The sequence below is a fragment of the Lygodium microphyllum genome, chromosome 11 (assembly GCF_053477565.2).
Source record: "Lygodium microphyllum isolate KBCC chromosome 11, Lygodium_microphyllum_v1.1.10, whole genome shotgun sequence".
NCBI classification, from domain to species: Eukaryota; Viridiplantae; Streptophyta; class Polypodiopsida; order Schizaeales; family Lygodiaceae; genus Lygodium; species Lygodium microphyllum.
Genome location: NC_141145.1, coordinates 25,043,092 through 25,055,790, shown reverse-complemented (window position 1 = coordinate 25,055,790; position 12,699 = coordinate 25,043,092). Strand labels below are relative to the sequence as shown.

Here is a 12,699-nt window from a genome sequence, read left to right as displayed (position 1 = left end):
TAGCAATTGTTACTATGCTTGTTGCTTCAGCTATGGATTGATTTCCTAAAGGGATAATTAAGGAAGGATGGCGCTAGCTACCCCCCGCGAGCCGCCAACCCTAACCAAGGGGGTTATGCATCCGTGCCGTGAATGTGAACCAAACCCGCCGTGAGAGGTCTCTCAATGGAAATCACTTGGCATAGGACACTTGGGTGCTAGTGGGGGCTCTCGCCGTAAATCCCAATGCCTTCGGGTCCTACACAAGTGTTCTACGTGACTGGAGATGGGATCTTGATATCTTGATACTAGTTACAAGGGCGGAATCTTGGAAGGATAAACCTCTGGGTTTTATTTCCAAAAGATGAAAGGATTTTTCTGCAGAGGCAGAAAGGAGCATTTAATTCTCTTGTATGGGTAGGAGACACACATTAATCTGAATATAAGTTGAGGAAGTGTTTGATCTTGTTTTATCTTGTCTTCATGTCTGTGGCCTAAATTACATAAAGGAACCAGTGACTAATGGGTTAATTAAGGAAGATGCTTTTATGTGTCAAGCATAACGTGGTAGGTAATTAGATAACTAAAACAACCCTCGAGGGAAGCGTGTTGGATGTGACCAATGGGTCTATCCTATGAAAGGGTGGTCTCGGTTAGCTGAGAGCTTTCATCAAAGGAGATGTTAATAGAAAATGTTAGGGAAAAGTTAGTCTATGACCTCAGACAATGTTGACAGGAACCCGAACTTCAGGTCAATCATAATGGGAAACGGCTGGATAAGTTCCGTTGTGGGGGCAGACTCGAGATACCCTAGTTGGCAAACCCCATGTCATTCCTTGGGAGTGACGGGTGGCATCTTCTAGATATATCTCTCGATGGACTGCTAAGACGTGTCCCGCGATTTGAGGAGCAGGCACGTTACAGTTGGTATCAGAGTAAAACTTCTTAATGATGCATGATTGATTAATGTTCAGATCATAGACATAATCTGAATAACCTAAGTGGTATGGCTTGATTGTCAGGCACCTTTTGCACTTACGAATGCTGACATGCGAGAGAAGAAGTCCCTTCTCAAGCAAATTAAGCCACCCGAGTTTGATGGAAAGGGAAGGAATGTTCAAGCTGACGGCGAGGTCTGGATGGAGTCCATGGAGGACTATTTTGAGACAACAGGAAACTACACCTTCTAACCAAGCCATGCTCGCCAAACTTAAGCTTACATGCAAAGCAATACTTTGGTGGAAATAGTGGTGCAGAGACCAAGCGATCGCGGAGGGGAGCGTCACCTGGAATAAGCTTAAGGAAGCTGTGCGAGGGAAGTATCTGCCACCTGCCTACCGTACACAAAAGATGAATGAATTTTATGACTTGAAGCAGCTAGGATTATCCCTTGAAGCATACTATTCGAAGTTCGTTTCACTCCTAAAGTACATGCCCCCAATGGATATGACACAACAGGTGTCAAAGTTCTGTGCTGGGTTGAATCCACCCATAAACACTCGATTGGAATCAATGCGCCTAATGGACTTGCAAGACGCATTACTCCGAGCGAGTCCAATCATCCAAGAACTTAAATCAGGAAACTATGATGAAGATGACTCATGAGATTAAGATAAGAGATGCCACAAGTGCGGTGAGATAGGACACATCTGTAAGAGATGTCCCAACCGCCGATGTTTCCACTGCAATGAACTAGGACATATCCAAACAGATTGTCCTGAGTTGTGAACCCTGAGAATCACGAACATACAATCAAACAAAGCCATCAAAACTATACTTTTGGCTCATATTATGAGCCACATGATGATGAAGGCCTGGAGGCTATTGTAACCTTTGAGGATGACTAGATGTCCTAGGAAGATCCTCTCGAGATAATAAGTCCTATACATGGAATAAATCCTATTGCATTCTATGAGTTGTGACAAGTTGTTATTTCAGGAATTTGAGTAATCAAAGTAGCATAGTGGAAGCGTGGTGGGCCCTAACCCACATGTTATAAGCCCCAATTGCGCTTGTCTTCCCCAGTTTCTCTCGAGATGAGGACATCTCAATTCCTCCAAGGGGGAGAGGATGTAATGTCTCCACGTCAATATCGATGTATAGAACCCGTGCATGGAACTTTAGAAGCTCCAAAATACCAAGAACAAGATCATTTACATAACAAAATCCAAATGCCTCACACTTCCTAGCATGATGTAGACCGCCTGCCCTTGCTCATGCGCCATCTCAGCCAATCATCACTAAGCAATGTGCGTATCTCTGAGGCCTTGACTTTTGAGACAATGTACTGGTAGCTGTTCATCAGGAAAAGATATGAAAGTGTCGAATCCTTTCATTACTTTCCTGTTTTGAGGCACCTGAGATGGTAGCATCCAACATGCTATTCCGAGGAAGATTCATGGCGAGAAGATTTTTGAAGACTTCGTCACGTTCATTTTTTATGAAACACAAGCAGGTCATTACATCCATCCATGCTGAAAAGCTCAATAGCTACAAGACGGAGTTGATATCGGCGTTTCAAGATCTCATGTACACTCTCCAACTTCCACATGCGCCAAGGGTGGACCATATGACTGATGCTTTGAACCTCCCTTCCTCTTCTCCATCTTCATGAACAGAACTCCTTCGTCCTTTTTATTTAACTCCATCGTAGCTCTGTCTTCAGCACCGTCTTCTCTAGTTCCTCACAGCCTCCAAAACATCCTCCCTTTAGCTTCTCTATTGCCACAGCATCGGAAATTTCAGCTCCCTCTAAATCACATAGACGTCTCTGTTTTTCTTCCCCTCCTTCTGTTGTTGAGATTCCCCCTTCTTTTTTTTCAGACCAGTCGATGATCTTTTCCCAAAAAAAAACAACGACCTTTTTTTTCTCCATGTTTTTATGCACTCCTCTCCATTAAGCCCTTTCCCCCCCCCCCCCCCCCAAAAAGGCCCTTTCAAAAATAGTCCTCTTTTGCTTTTTCTTTCTCATGCCCCCTTTGTCCTCGTTCCCAGCATACAATGTGGACCAACCGTTGATTTGTACCCAAATTGAGCTGTAGGATGAACCACATTATTGTGTTTGGACACCTCATAGCTGGTAAGATGTATAGCTCTCTCCCATTCGAGCATTCCATTGAAGAGGGCTTGAGCTTCAACCATACATGAATAGTCACCATACGTGCAGATAAATGCCATTCCAAACTCAGGAAGCAGATCATACCTCTAGATAGATAGAAAACAAAGCATTCCATAACACAACAGTGTGCTCAGACAACCCATCAAACACATTCTCTGCTTCTACAATGCTCCCACTTTTGCTATACATAGACACCAGGGTACTATAAACATAAATGTCTTACGTAAATCCTTCCTGAAGAGCATCAACATATAACGCTTGTCCAATGTAAAGCCTTCTCTCCTTAGTGCTGCTCAATATAGATTGAAAGCATCCCTTCATGCTCACCACTATGCCTCCAAACTTCTCTCCACTATACTCATATGCAGAAAATAAATGTAAACACAACAACTAAGTATGTACAAAGTATCAAATCACACACACAACTTTTGGGTGGTTTTCACACCTTGAATGCATAGCAATACAACATCCAAGCCCTCTAATCCTGCGCATCCTCCGGATGGGCCAACTACCCATGATCGTTATCATCAAGATCCACAAACAGATCAATCTCTTCATTATGCATTTCCGGTATATCAACAAGATTATCTATCATATCATCTGTCTCTTCCATCAGAGTTTCTTCTCGTTGCTCTTCTCTTGCAAATTCTTCCAATGCGTAATCTTCATCATCTCTTTTCTTGAAAATCTTCATTCTTTTTCCAGCAATAGGCACTCTAAGTAATGTCCCATCCAATTCTGTCAACTCATATGTTGCATTATCAAAAACATGTCTGACTATGTACGGCCCAAACCATCGTTTCACCATCTTCCGAAGTGCAATATGCTGATTTTCAAGGCTGCTATCAAAGACTAATACCCAATCTCCCTCTTCTATTGCTCTAGGCCACAAGCGATGCCTGCTGTCAAACCTGTCCTTATTTCTTAGTCTAGCAACCTTCAACCTGTCAATAGCTAGCTGAATATCCTCTGGTCTTCTCTCCAACTGCCGAATCCGAAGAGCTAAGAGCTCCTATTTCGTCAAATCCTCCTGCCAAGGTAAAACTGACCAAGTTAAGGCACAAGTCTCAGTCGGCATAACAGGTTTCTGACCATACATCAACTCTGCACAGGCATATATCCTGTGGTAACACTGTGAGTCGTACGATCAGCCCACAAAGAAAATGGTAAAAGTCTCGGCCATTCTCCAATCCGTCCTCTACATGCTTTGGCTAATGCTTTCACTATCGGCGGATGCCCTCTTTCACTCTTCCCATTTCCCTCTGGATTATATGCTGTAGTTAGAGCCAACTTGATTCCTAGCTGAGAGAAAAACTCCCTAGCTTCATCTGCATCCAATTCACCACGATCCGCAGTGATCTTACCCACACAATCATACCTGCAGAAAATTTCCTCCAATAAGAACTTACACACTGCACTAGTGGTCTTCGTTCTCAAAGATCTGCCCTCAACATGATTGGTAAGATCCTCTCTATCCAAAACAATGTATCTCATCTACCATAGACCCATAGGCATGGTAACCAAATCAACTACCCACTTATAATGAATGCATAGCGGATAGGTCGGATGAAGCTCATCTCGATGACGCACTACCGAATACATCTGGCAGTCTCTGCAAGTCTCAACAAAGTGAGAAACATCTCTATACATGCCTTTCCACCAATATTTCTCCTTGATTTTCTCATAAGTAGCCCACACTCCTCTATGACCAGCCCAAGGACTCTCATGAAACTCCCTCATCACCTGTAACTGTGTCTCTCTATCGCAGATAACCCGCAAAGGTAATCCGCCTCTTTTCTTTGGATGCTTCCAAAGAAATCCGTCCTTGAGAAAATAACCATAGGCTTTCCTTCTGATCTTCTTGAACTCTTCATCTGTCCATTTATCTCTTTTGCTTAGTGTACTAAGGTACCTGCCAATCTGCAACCAATCTCCAACATAGAGTTCTTCTATAAAAGCCACAATATCATAGACATGACAAACATGATCAACCATAATGGCTGAAATTTCTGCATCATCCTCTTCTGCAAGTAGAGTCTCCTCATCATCATATCTAGCTCTAGACAACATATCTGCCACTGGATTATCCTTCCCTGCTATGTGTTTAAATTTCGGATTTAATGACGATGTATGCAATCCATCTCAGCATAGCTATATCCGAAGTAGAGCAACTCGTGATCATACCAATCAATGGCAAGCAATCCGTCTCTACCACAACTGAAGCTCCAATAAAGTACTCCTTGTCACATTTGAGAGCCGTAACAATCCCCAATAACTCCCTCTTGATTTGAGGATATCTCCTCTGTCTCTCGTTTAGGACTTTTGCCCCAAACCGAATAGCATACCTATTTCCATCTGCATCATCTTGACCCACAGCCCAACGTATGCCAATTGGACTAGTACTGTCAATACAATAGGCTTTCCACAATTATAAACCGCTTTCCGGAGAGTAGGAGCATTCTGCAATAACTTCTTCAATTTCCGCATGGCTCTAGTGTGGCTCTCATCCCAATAGAATTTCTGTCCCTTTCGAAGCAGCTGATATAAACAATCTGCTACGTGTGCAAAATGAGGTATCCAAATCATATAAAACACACAAGCTCCAATGAATCTCCGTACCTCTGAAGTGGTAGAACAATACTCCGCAATCTTGCCTATAGCATTCACCTTATCAGGTGAGGGTTTCCTGCCATAATATCCACACATATGTCCAACAATGACAACCTCATTCACTCCAAAAACACATTTTTGCCCTGAAAGTGTCAAGTTCACTTCTTCTAACCTGGCCAAAATCTTCTCACATGCTGAAATATGATCAGCCACAAAGTATCTGCATCCCTGCTCATTTAGACTCTCATTCTTCTCTTCTTCTGCACACCCCTTAATGGGCACATCATCCAAGAAAGGCATAGTAAGCTGAGGTATGTAATCTCGAAGGACCTTATGCATGGCATTCATCATATGCGCAACAGAATTAGTGGCACCTTGAGGCAAGGTACACATCCTGACAAGCCCAATAGGAGTTCTCATGGTGGTTATGTCCCTGCTTTCCAAAGCCAGCTGAAACTGATCATATCCTGAATACAAATCACCTAAAGAATAGATGGCACGTCCAGCAAATGCTTCTGCAAACTCATCCACAACTGGACCTATACCAACATTCCTAATAGTAACTCTGTTCACACTGGCTGCATATCTTGAATAAATTGGAGAGTACCATTCTTCTTTGGAACTATAAACCACCTGTTTGAGTATGGTGCAGATGAAGGCTCAAGAATTTCCATCTTGATTTTCTCATTCAATAAATCAATCAGCTTTGGCAGGTGTGCTTTAGGCACTGGAATAGGTCGGAGATTCCATGGAATATGAGGAATAGTAAAAATGACCATAGGAGCAACAATATCTGGATTCACACATCCAATCTCATGCGGGAAAAAAGCAAATCCCCTTCCATGTCGCTCAAGCATCTCCTGAAAGCATTGCTTCTCTATGGATAACAAAAATTCACCATTTCCAATTTTCAATTCAGCAAGAGTCTCTGCTGAAAATTTATGACTAATATGCTCCGGATTCCTCAAAATTGGCTGTTTGGCAGCCCTCTCTATTTGCTGATCACTGTCAGGTGGAACCGGTACAGCTACTGGCTTCACCTTCTTATCCACAGTTTTGTATTTCGTGTCAACCCTGGCTTCATTATGCTCTTCTGCATTACTCAAATCTTGCTGTAAATCAGCCATTTGCACTCCAATGGCTGAATATCCTCAGCCCTCTGCTCTATGGACTGCATAGAAACAGCCCTAAACTCTGGATGCTGAAATATTTCAGCAGTAAACTCTGTTGGCTGAAAGTTTTCAGCCCTCTGTGTCTCTGAAAGCTGATCATAACCAGCTGGAAACTCTATTTGCTGAATTTCTTCAGTACTCAACACTCTTTGCTGAGTTACCTCAGCCTCTGACTCAATCCGTGACACAAAATCTGCAATTTCATGAAACATGTCCAGGGACTGCACTAATACATTACTGTGACAACTCTGCATATCAGTTTTCAACATATCTTTCATCTCTTCCATTGTATCTGCACAAATCATACTATCATACATCCCATTTATGTGCTCATCATCCTCCAAAATTCCTGCATTTTTCAAATTTTTCTCCTTCCTGCATATATACTGCCTGGCAGCTCTAGGCAACCTAGAAATCTTCTGATAGCTCATTGAACTATTTGCTGAAATCCCAACAAAACCGGAGGAGAAAACACTGCTGGAGGCGAGAACTCCAATCTCCTCTGCTCTGTACCACCGTCGTCTCACGAAACGGCGGTACCTAATGAAAACCCGAATCCCTCACAGTGGGGAAAGGTGCATCTCTGAGAGTATCCCTGTTTCTAACATGGTTCACACACACAGTCATAAACTGAACTGCTCTCATACCATCTTTACTACGAATCCGTGCATAACCAGATCCATCATCCATTACCTTTGTTTCCATGTGCATCTCTGTGATGAATGGCTGTCCAAGAATTATGGGATAAGAGCATGAATCCTGCACAAAGAAATGGAAATCCTCCTCTACATCACCAATAGAAACCCTGACACTAGGACAGGCAGTATACAAATCACCTGCAGTGTTATTGGCGGCTCTCATACACCACCCATGCTCTACATCCATAGGCCATCTGTTATTCTCATAAACTCCACGAACTATGAGATTAATCTCTGAACCATGATCCACCAATGCAACATAAGGCACCTATTTCTCTCCAATCTTTACCATCGTCTCTGTAGTTGCCCTAGCCCAATGGCTCCGCGAAAAGTGACTACGCGGTATCAAGACAGGCTCATCAATTTCAGCATAATGCATAGGCTGAACCCTCTTCTCTACCTGCGGAAAAACAGAAGCATTTTAAACCATAACCTCATCCAACTCCCCACTCAAAACTCCCTGTGTATCAGTGGTAGGCAATGCATGTCTTTTCCTCTTCAAAACCTCCTGAAACTGATCTTGAAACTCTCTTTTTGAGATGCCCAAAACCTCAGAAATAGTGAAAGTCACCTCACTGCCCAGTATCTTGTCATTAAAGATTTTCTTCATGTCTGTAGATGTCTCAATATCGGACATCAATCTAAACCCTGGCTGCTTTCTCTCTCTAGGCTCTTGCCTCTTTTCTCTCTTTTGAGCATCTTCCATCTGTCGTTCTGGCCCTGGTCTCAACGACGGTCCTGCAGTAGGTGAAGTAGCAAACTCACCCCCTCTAGTCTTTTTAGCTGCACTTGGATTTTCTTCATTCCTCTTATGCTTCTCCTCAACAAGTACATTTGCTCCATGAGACTTAGCCAAATAAACATAAATAGAGTACCTGTCAACAGACGAATCCCAACCTGTCTCTGATCTAATGCTAGAGCCTGCACTAGTCAAAACAGTTTGCTGAATTTTTCCCTTGTTTGCAGTCTCCATAGCATAAGTCCACAGTGCTGACTGAGTCTCTGATCCCTTCTCAATCTGGACTCCATATGCAGAAGCATCACCTCTAGCTGTCACATAAGAAGTACGCGCAGCCATGTCATCCACTAACTTCTTCATTCCACCTTTACCAAAGTTGGTAGCAAGTGGAGCTCCTGTCTCAGTCAACCAAATCTTACTATCTTGCCCCCAATATACCAAATTCTTCCTCCTTGCATCCTGAAAAGATTCACAATCCCTGCAATGCTGATGGTCCGTACTATCGCACCAAATACATCTCCGATCTCTCCTAGGTACACTAGGAGCACTCCTAGGTGTAGTAGGAGCACTAGAAGAAGTAGTAGGCGTAGTCGAAGCAAACTGCTCTTTCAACTTTCCCACCAACTCTGCTTTAACTGACTCCAATGTCAAATCTGTTATGCCTTTGATTATGTCATCAAGAGAGGTAGGCACCGATGGAGCGGATGGTTTTGGAGCAGAAGGTGTAGGCATCGGTCGTGGAACAGGAGGAATAGATGGAGTGGAAATAGTAGGCACTGTCATAGGCCAAGAAACTAGCTGAGGAGGAGAAGAAATAACAGGGATAGAAGCAGGCATAGGAGCAGATGATGGTGTAGGTGTCATAGAACCATTCTGTAGGCGAGTCTTCCATATCCTCCTATTGGTCAAAGTCGAGACTGCATCTCGGGCATCCTGCCAATCCGTTTTAAGACCCATAGGCTTCGTGCGATCCTCAAGAAGCTCATCCAATTCTTCTTGAAGAGCATGATCTGCAGCTTGCAAGAAAAGCTCAACTTTTTCAACATCCAATGCTCTTTGTTCAATGGCATCAAGCTGACTATACCTCTCTTCAAATTCTCGAATCAACTCTGAAGCAGCTAGACCTTTGTTTGGCATGTAGACCCACTCTCGGAATGACCGCCGAGTAGCCATACCAAAGTCCTCAACGAAATATTCTTCTTTCAGGGCCTTCTTAAAATCTTGCCAATGTGTATTTTGAATAAAAAGATCAGTCACTTTTGCCCTCAAAGCGGGTGTGACAAGATGAAGGAAGTACTTACTCATAAGTCCAGTTGGAACACCAAAAAAACCCCATCTTGATCTCATATGTCTTCAAATATGCTGAAACATTACAGCCATCAAATAGCTTCTTCTCATTCTCAACTACTTCAATCGCTTTAGTCATGCTGTTTGCATTCTCCTGCTCCGAATAGAGTTGCCTTTGCTGAGACAACTGTTGTTGATGCAATTGTTGCTGCTGCTGCATATACAATTGTGTCTGCTGATTTTGGAGCTGCATATACATGGACATATTCTACAAAATCTGCTTTAGATCCTCTGTTGAAGTACTTGAGGCAGCAGTCATTGATGGAGCTGAAGTAGAGGACGCAACTGGAATTGTAGAAGAGGCTGAAATAGAGGCTGAAGTATCTCCCATCCTGAAATTTCTGCAACGCTTTCACGTCGGGTTCACCAAAGATGTCGAAGGGTTTGTGAAAGCAAAGTCACGTCTTCAGAAGACCTTGATAAATTTATGGATAGAAGATCAGCAAAGATGTGAAGATGAAAGAATCTTTGTACAAAGCTGTTGTCACTATTTTAACAGTGACCAGTTGAGCTAGCAGCCCTTTTCCAGGTATAGATGCAGTCTTTTGAAAATGCAAAAGCTCTTCACCATTTGTAAAGCTCAATATAGGATTCCAGGGTACTTCAATGCAATCAATCCCAGCAGGTTTTGTGTTATTTTTTATAAGAAAGATCCACCAGCAACAATGTCAATTCTATGTTGGTCCACAATATAATCCACCATTGCACGAGACATATTCTCATGACTCCACTTTACACCCCAGGTAATACACGTGGCAGAAACTCGTTCTCAAAAACATGACTAAAAGGGCCATGCCCACATCATGCAGAAGGCCTGCTAGCCTTACTGTAACTATGTCTGAGCGCTCAATCCCAAGTTCGTCTCCCTAATATTGAGAAAGACGTTGCACATCCTGCCCAGCTTATTGCCACATCACAAAGGCCGCTATTTAACCTATAAGCAGCATCAATTGTACCACCTGCATATATCTAGTAGAACTCAAAAAGGTTATCAAATACAGGGCAGTCTTCTCCCATGTTATATTTTAGAAGCTCCTTGGAAAATTGATCCTGTGTCTCCGGTGTAATTCTGTGCAGAAACTCAATGTAATCGGTTGAATGAAACTGAGCCAGCTCCACTGGATACGCCTTGTGCGGTCTATAAATCTCCATCTTGTTGTGAAGTCCATATGCTAAAACCAGATTATGTGTCATACACAGTCGATGAGGCTTCATTGGATGATTTGGTCCATAATAAACACTTCCAATGTCACCTGCACATCCCCAGTTCTAGGGAAGAAGCAATCTCCAAACTTGTGAAAGCTCACAGTCATTACCCTGTCAGTTAGATAAAATGCTTCTTCCACACCGTCACCGTGATGGACATCAATATCGATGTACAGAACCCGTGCATGGAACTTTAGAAGCTCCAAAATACCAAGAACAAGATCGTTTACATAACAAAATCTAGATGCCTCACACTTCCTAGCATGATGTAGACCGCCTGCCCTTGCTCATGCGCCATCTCAGCCAATCATCACTAAGCAATGTGCGTATCTCTGAGGCCTTGACTTTTGAGACAATGTAATGGTAGCTGTTCATCATCGAAAAGATATGAAAGTGTCGAATCCTTTCATTACTTTCCTATTTTGAGGCACCTGAGATGCTAGCATCCAACATGCTATTCCGAGGAAGATTCATGGCAAGAAGATTTTTGAAGACTTCGTCACGTTCATTTTTTATGAAACACAAGCAGGTCATTACATCCATCCATGCTGAAAAGCTCAATAGCTACAGGACGGAGTTGATATCAGCGTTTCAAGATCTCATGCACACTCTCCAACTTCCACATGCGCCAAGGGTGGACCATATGACTGATGCTTTGAACCTCCCTTCCTCTTCTCCATCTTCATGAACAGAACTCCTTCGTCCTTTTTATTTAACTCCATCGTAGCTCTGTCTTCAGCACCGTCTTCTCTAGTTCCTCACAACCTCAAAAACATCCTCCCTTTAGCTTCTCTATTGCCACAGCATCGCCAATTTCAGCTCCCTCTAAATCACGTAGACGTCTCTGTTTTTCTTTCCCTCCTTCCGTTGCTGAGATTCCCCCTTCTTTTTTTTCAGACCAGTCGATGATCTTCTCCCAAAAAAAACAACGACCTTTTTTTTCTCCGTGTTTTTTTGCACTCCTCTCCATTAAGCCCTTTTTTCCCCCCCAAAAAGGCCCTTTCAAAAATAGTCCTCTTTTGCTTTTTCTTTCTCACGCCCCCTTTGTCCTCGTTCCCAGCATACAATGTGGACCAACCGTTGATTTGTACCCAAATTGAGCTGTAGGATGAACCACATTATTGTGTTTGGACACCTCATAGCTGGTAAGATGTATAGCTCTCTCCCATTCGAGCATTCCATTGAAGAGGGCTTGAGCTTCAACCATACATGAATAGTCACCATACATGCAGATAAATGCCATTCCAAACTCAGGAAGCAAATCATACCTCTAGATAGATAGAAAACAAAGCATTCCATAACACAACAGTGTGCTCAGACAACCCATCAAACACATTCTCTGCTTCTACAATGCTCCCACTTTTGCTATACATAGACACCAGGGTACTATAAACATAAATGTCTTATGTAAATCCTTCCTGAAGAGCATCAACATATAATGCTTGTCCAATGTAAAGCCTTCTCTCCTTAGTCCTGCTCAATATAGACTGAAAGCATCCCTTCAAGCTTACCACTATGCCTCCAAACTTCTCTCCACTATACTCATACGCAGAAAATAAATGTAAACACAACAACTAAGTATGTACAAAGTATCAAATCACACACACAACTTTTGGGTGGTTTTCACACCTTGAATGCACAGCAATACGACACCGTGGATAGTGTGAAGGGAAGGAGGAGGGAGAGAGAGGAGGAGAAGAGGGAGAGAGAGGAGGAGAAGAGGGAGAAGAGGAGGAGAAGAGAAGGAAGGGAAGGAGAAGAGAAGGAGAAGAGAAGAAGTGAAGAAGAAGGAGAGAGGAAGAATGAGCGGGAGAGAGAAGGGAAGGAGAG

General features: G+C 43.0%; 1 pseudogene; it reads right to left on the bottom strand.

Moving 5' to 3' along the window:
• Positions 1 to 1,929: 1,929 nt before the first annotated feature.
• On the bottom strand, positions 1,930 to 11,591 carry LOC148028639 (histone deacetylase 9 pseudogene; annotated as a pseudogene).
• Positions 11,592 to 12,699: the final 1,108 nt, after the last annotated feature.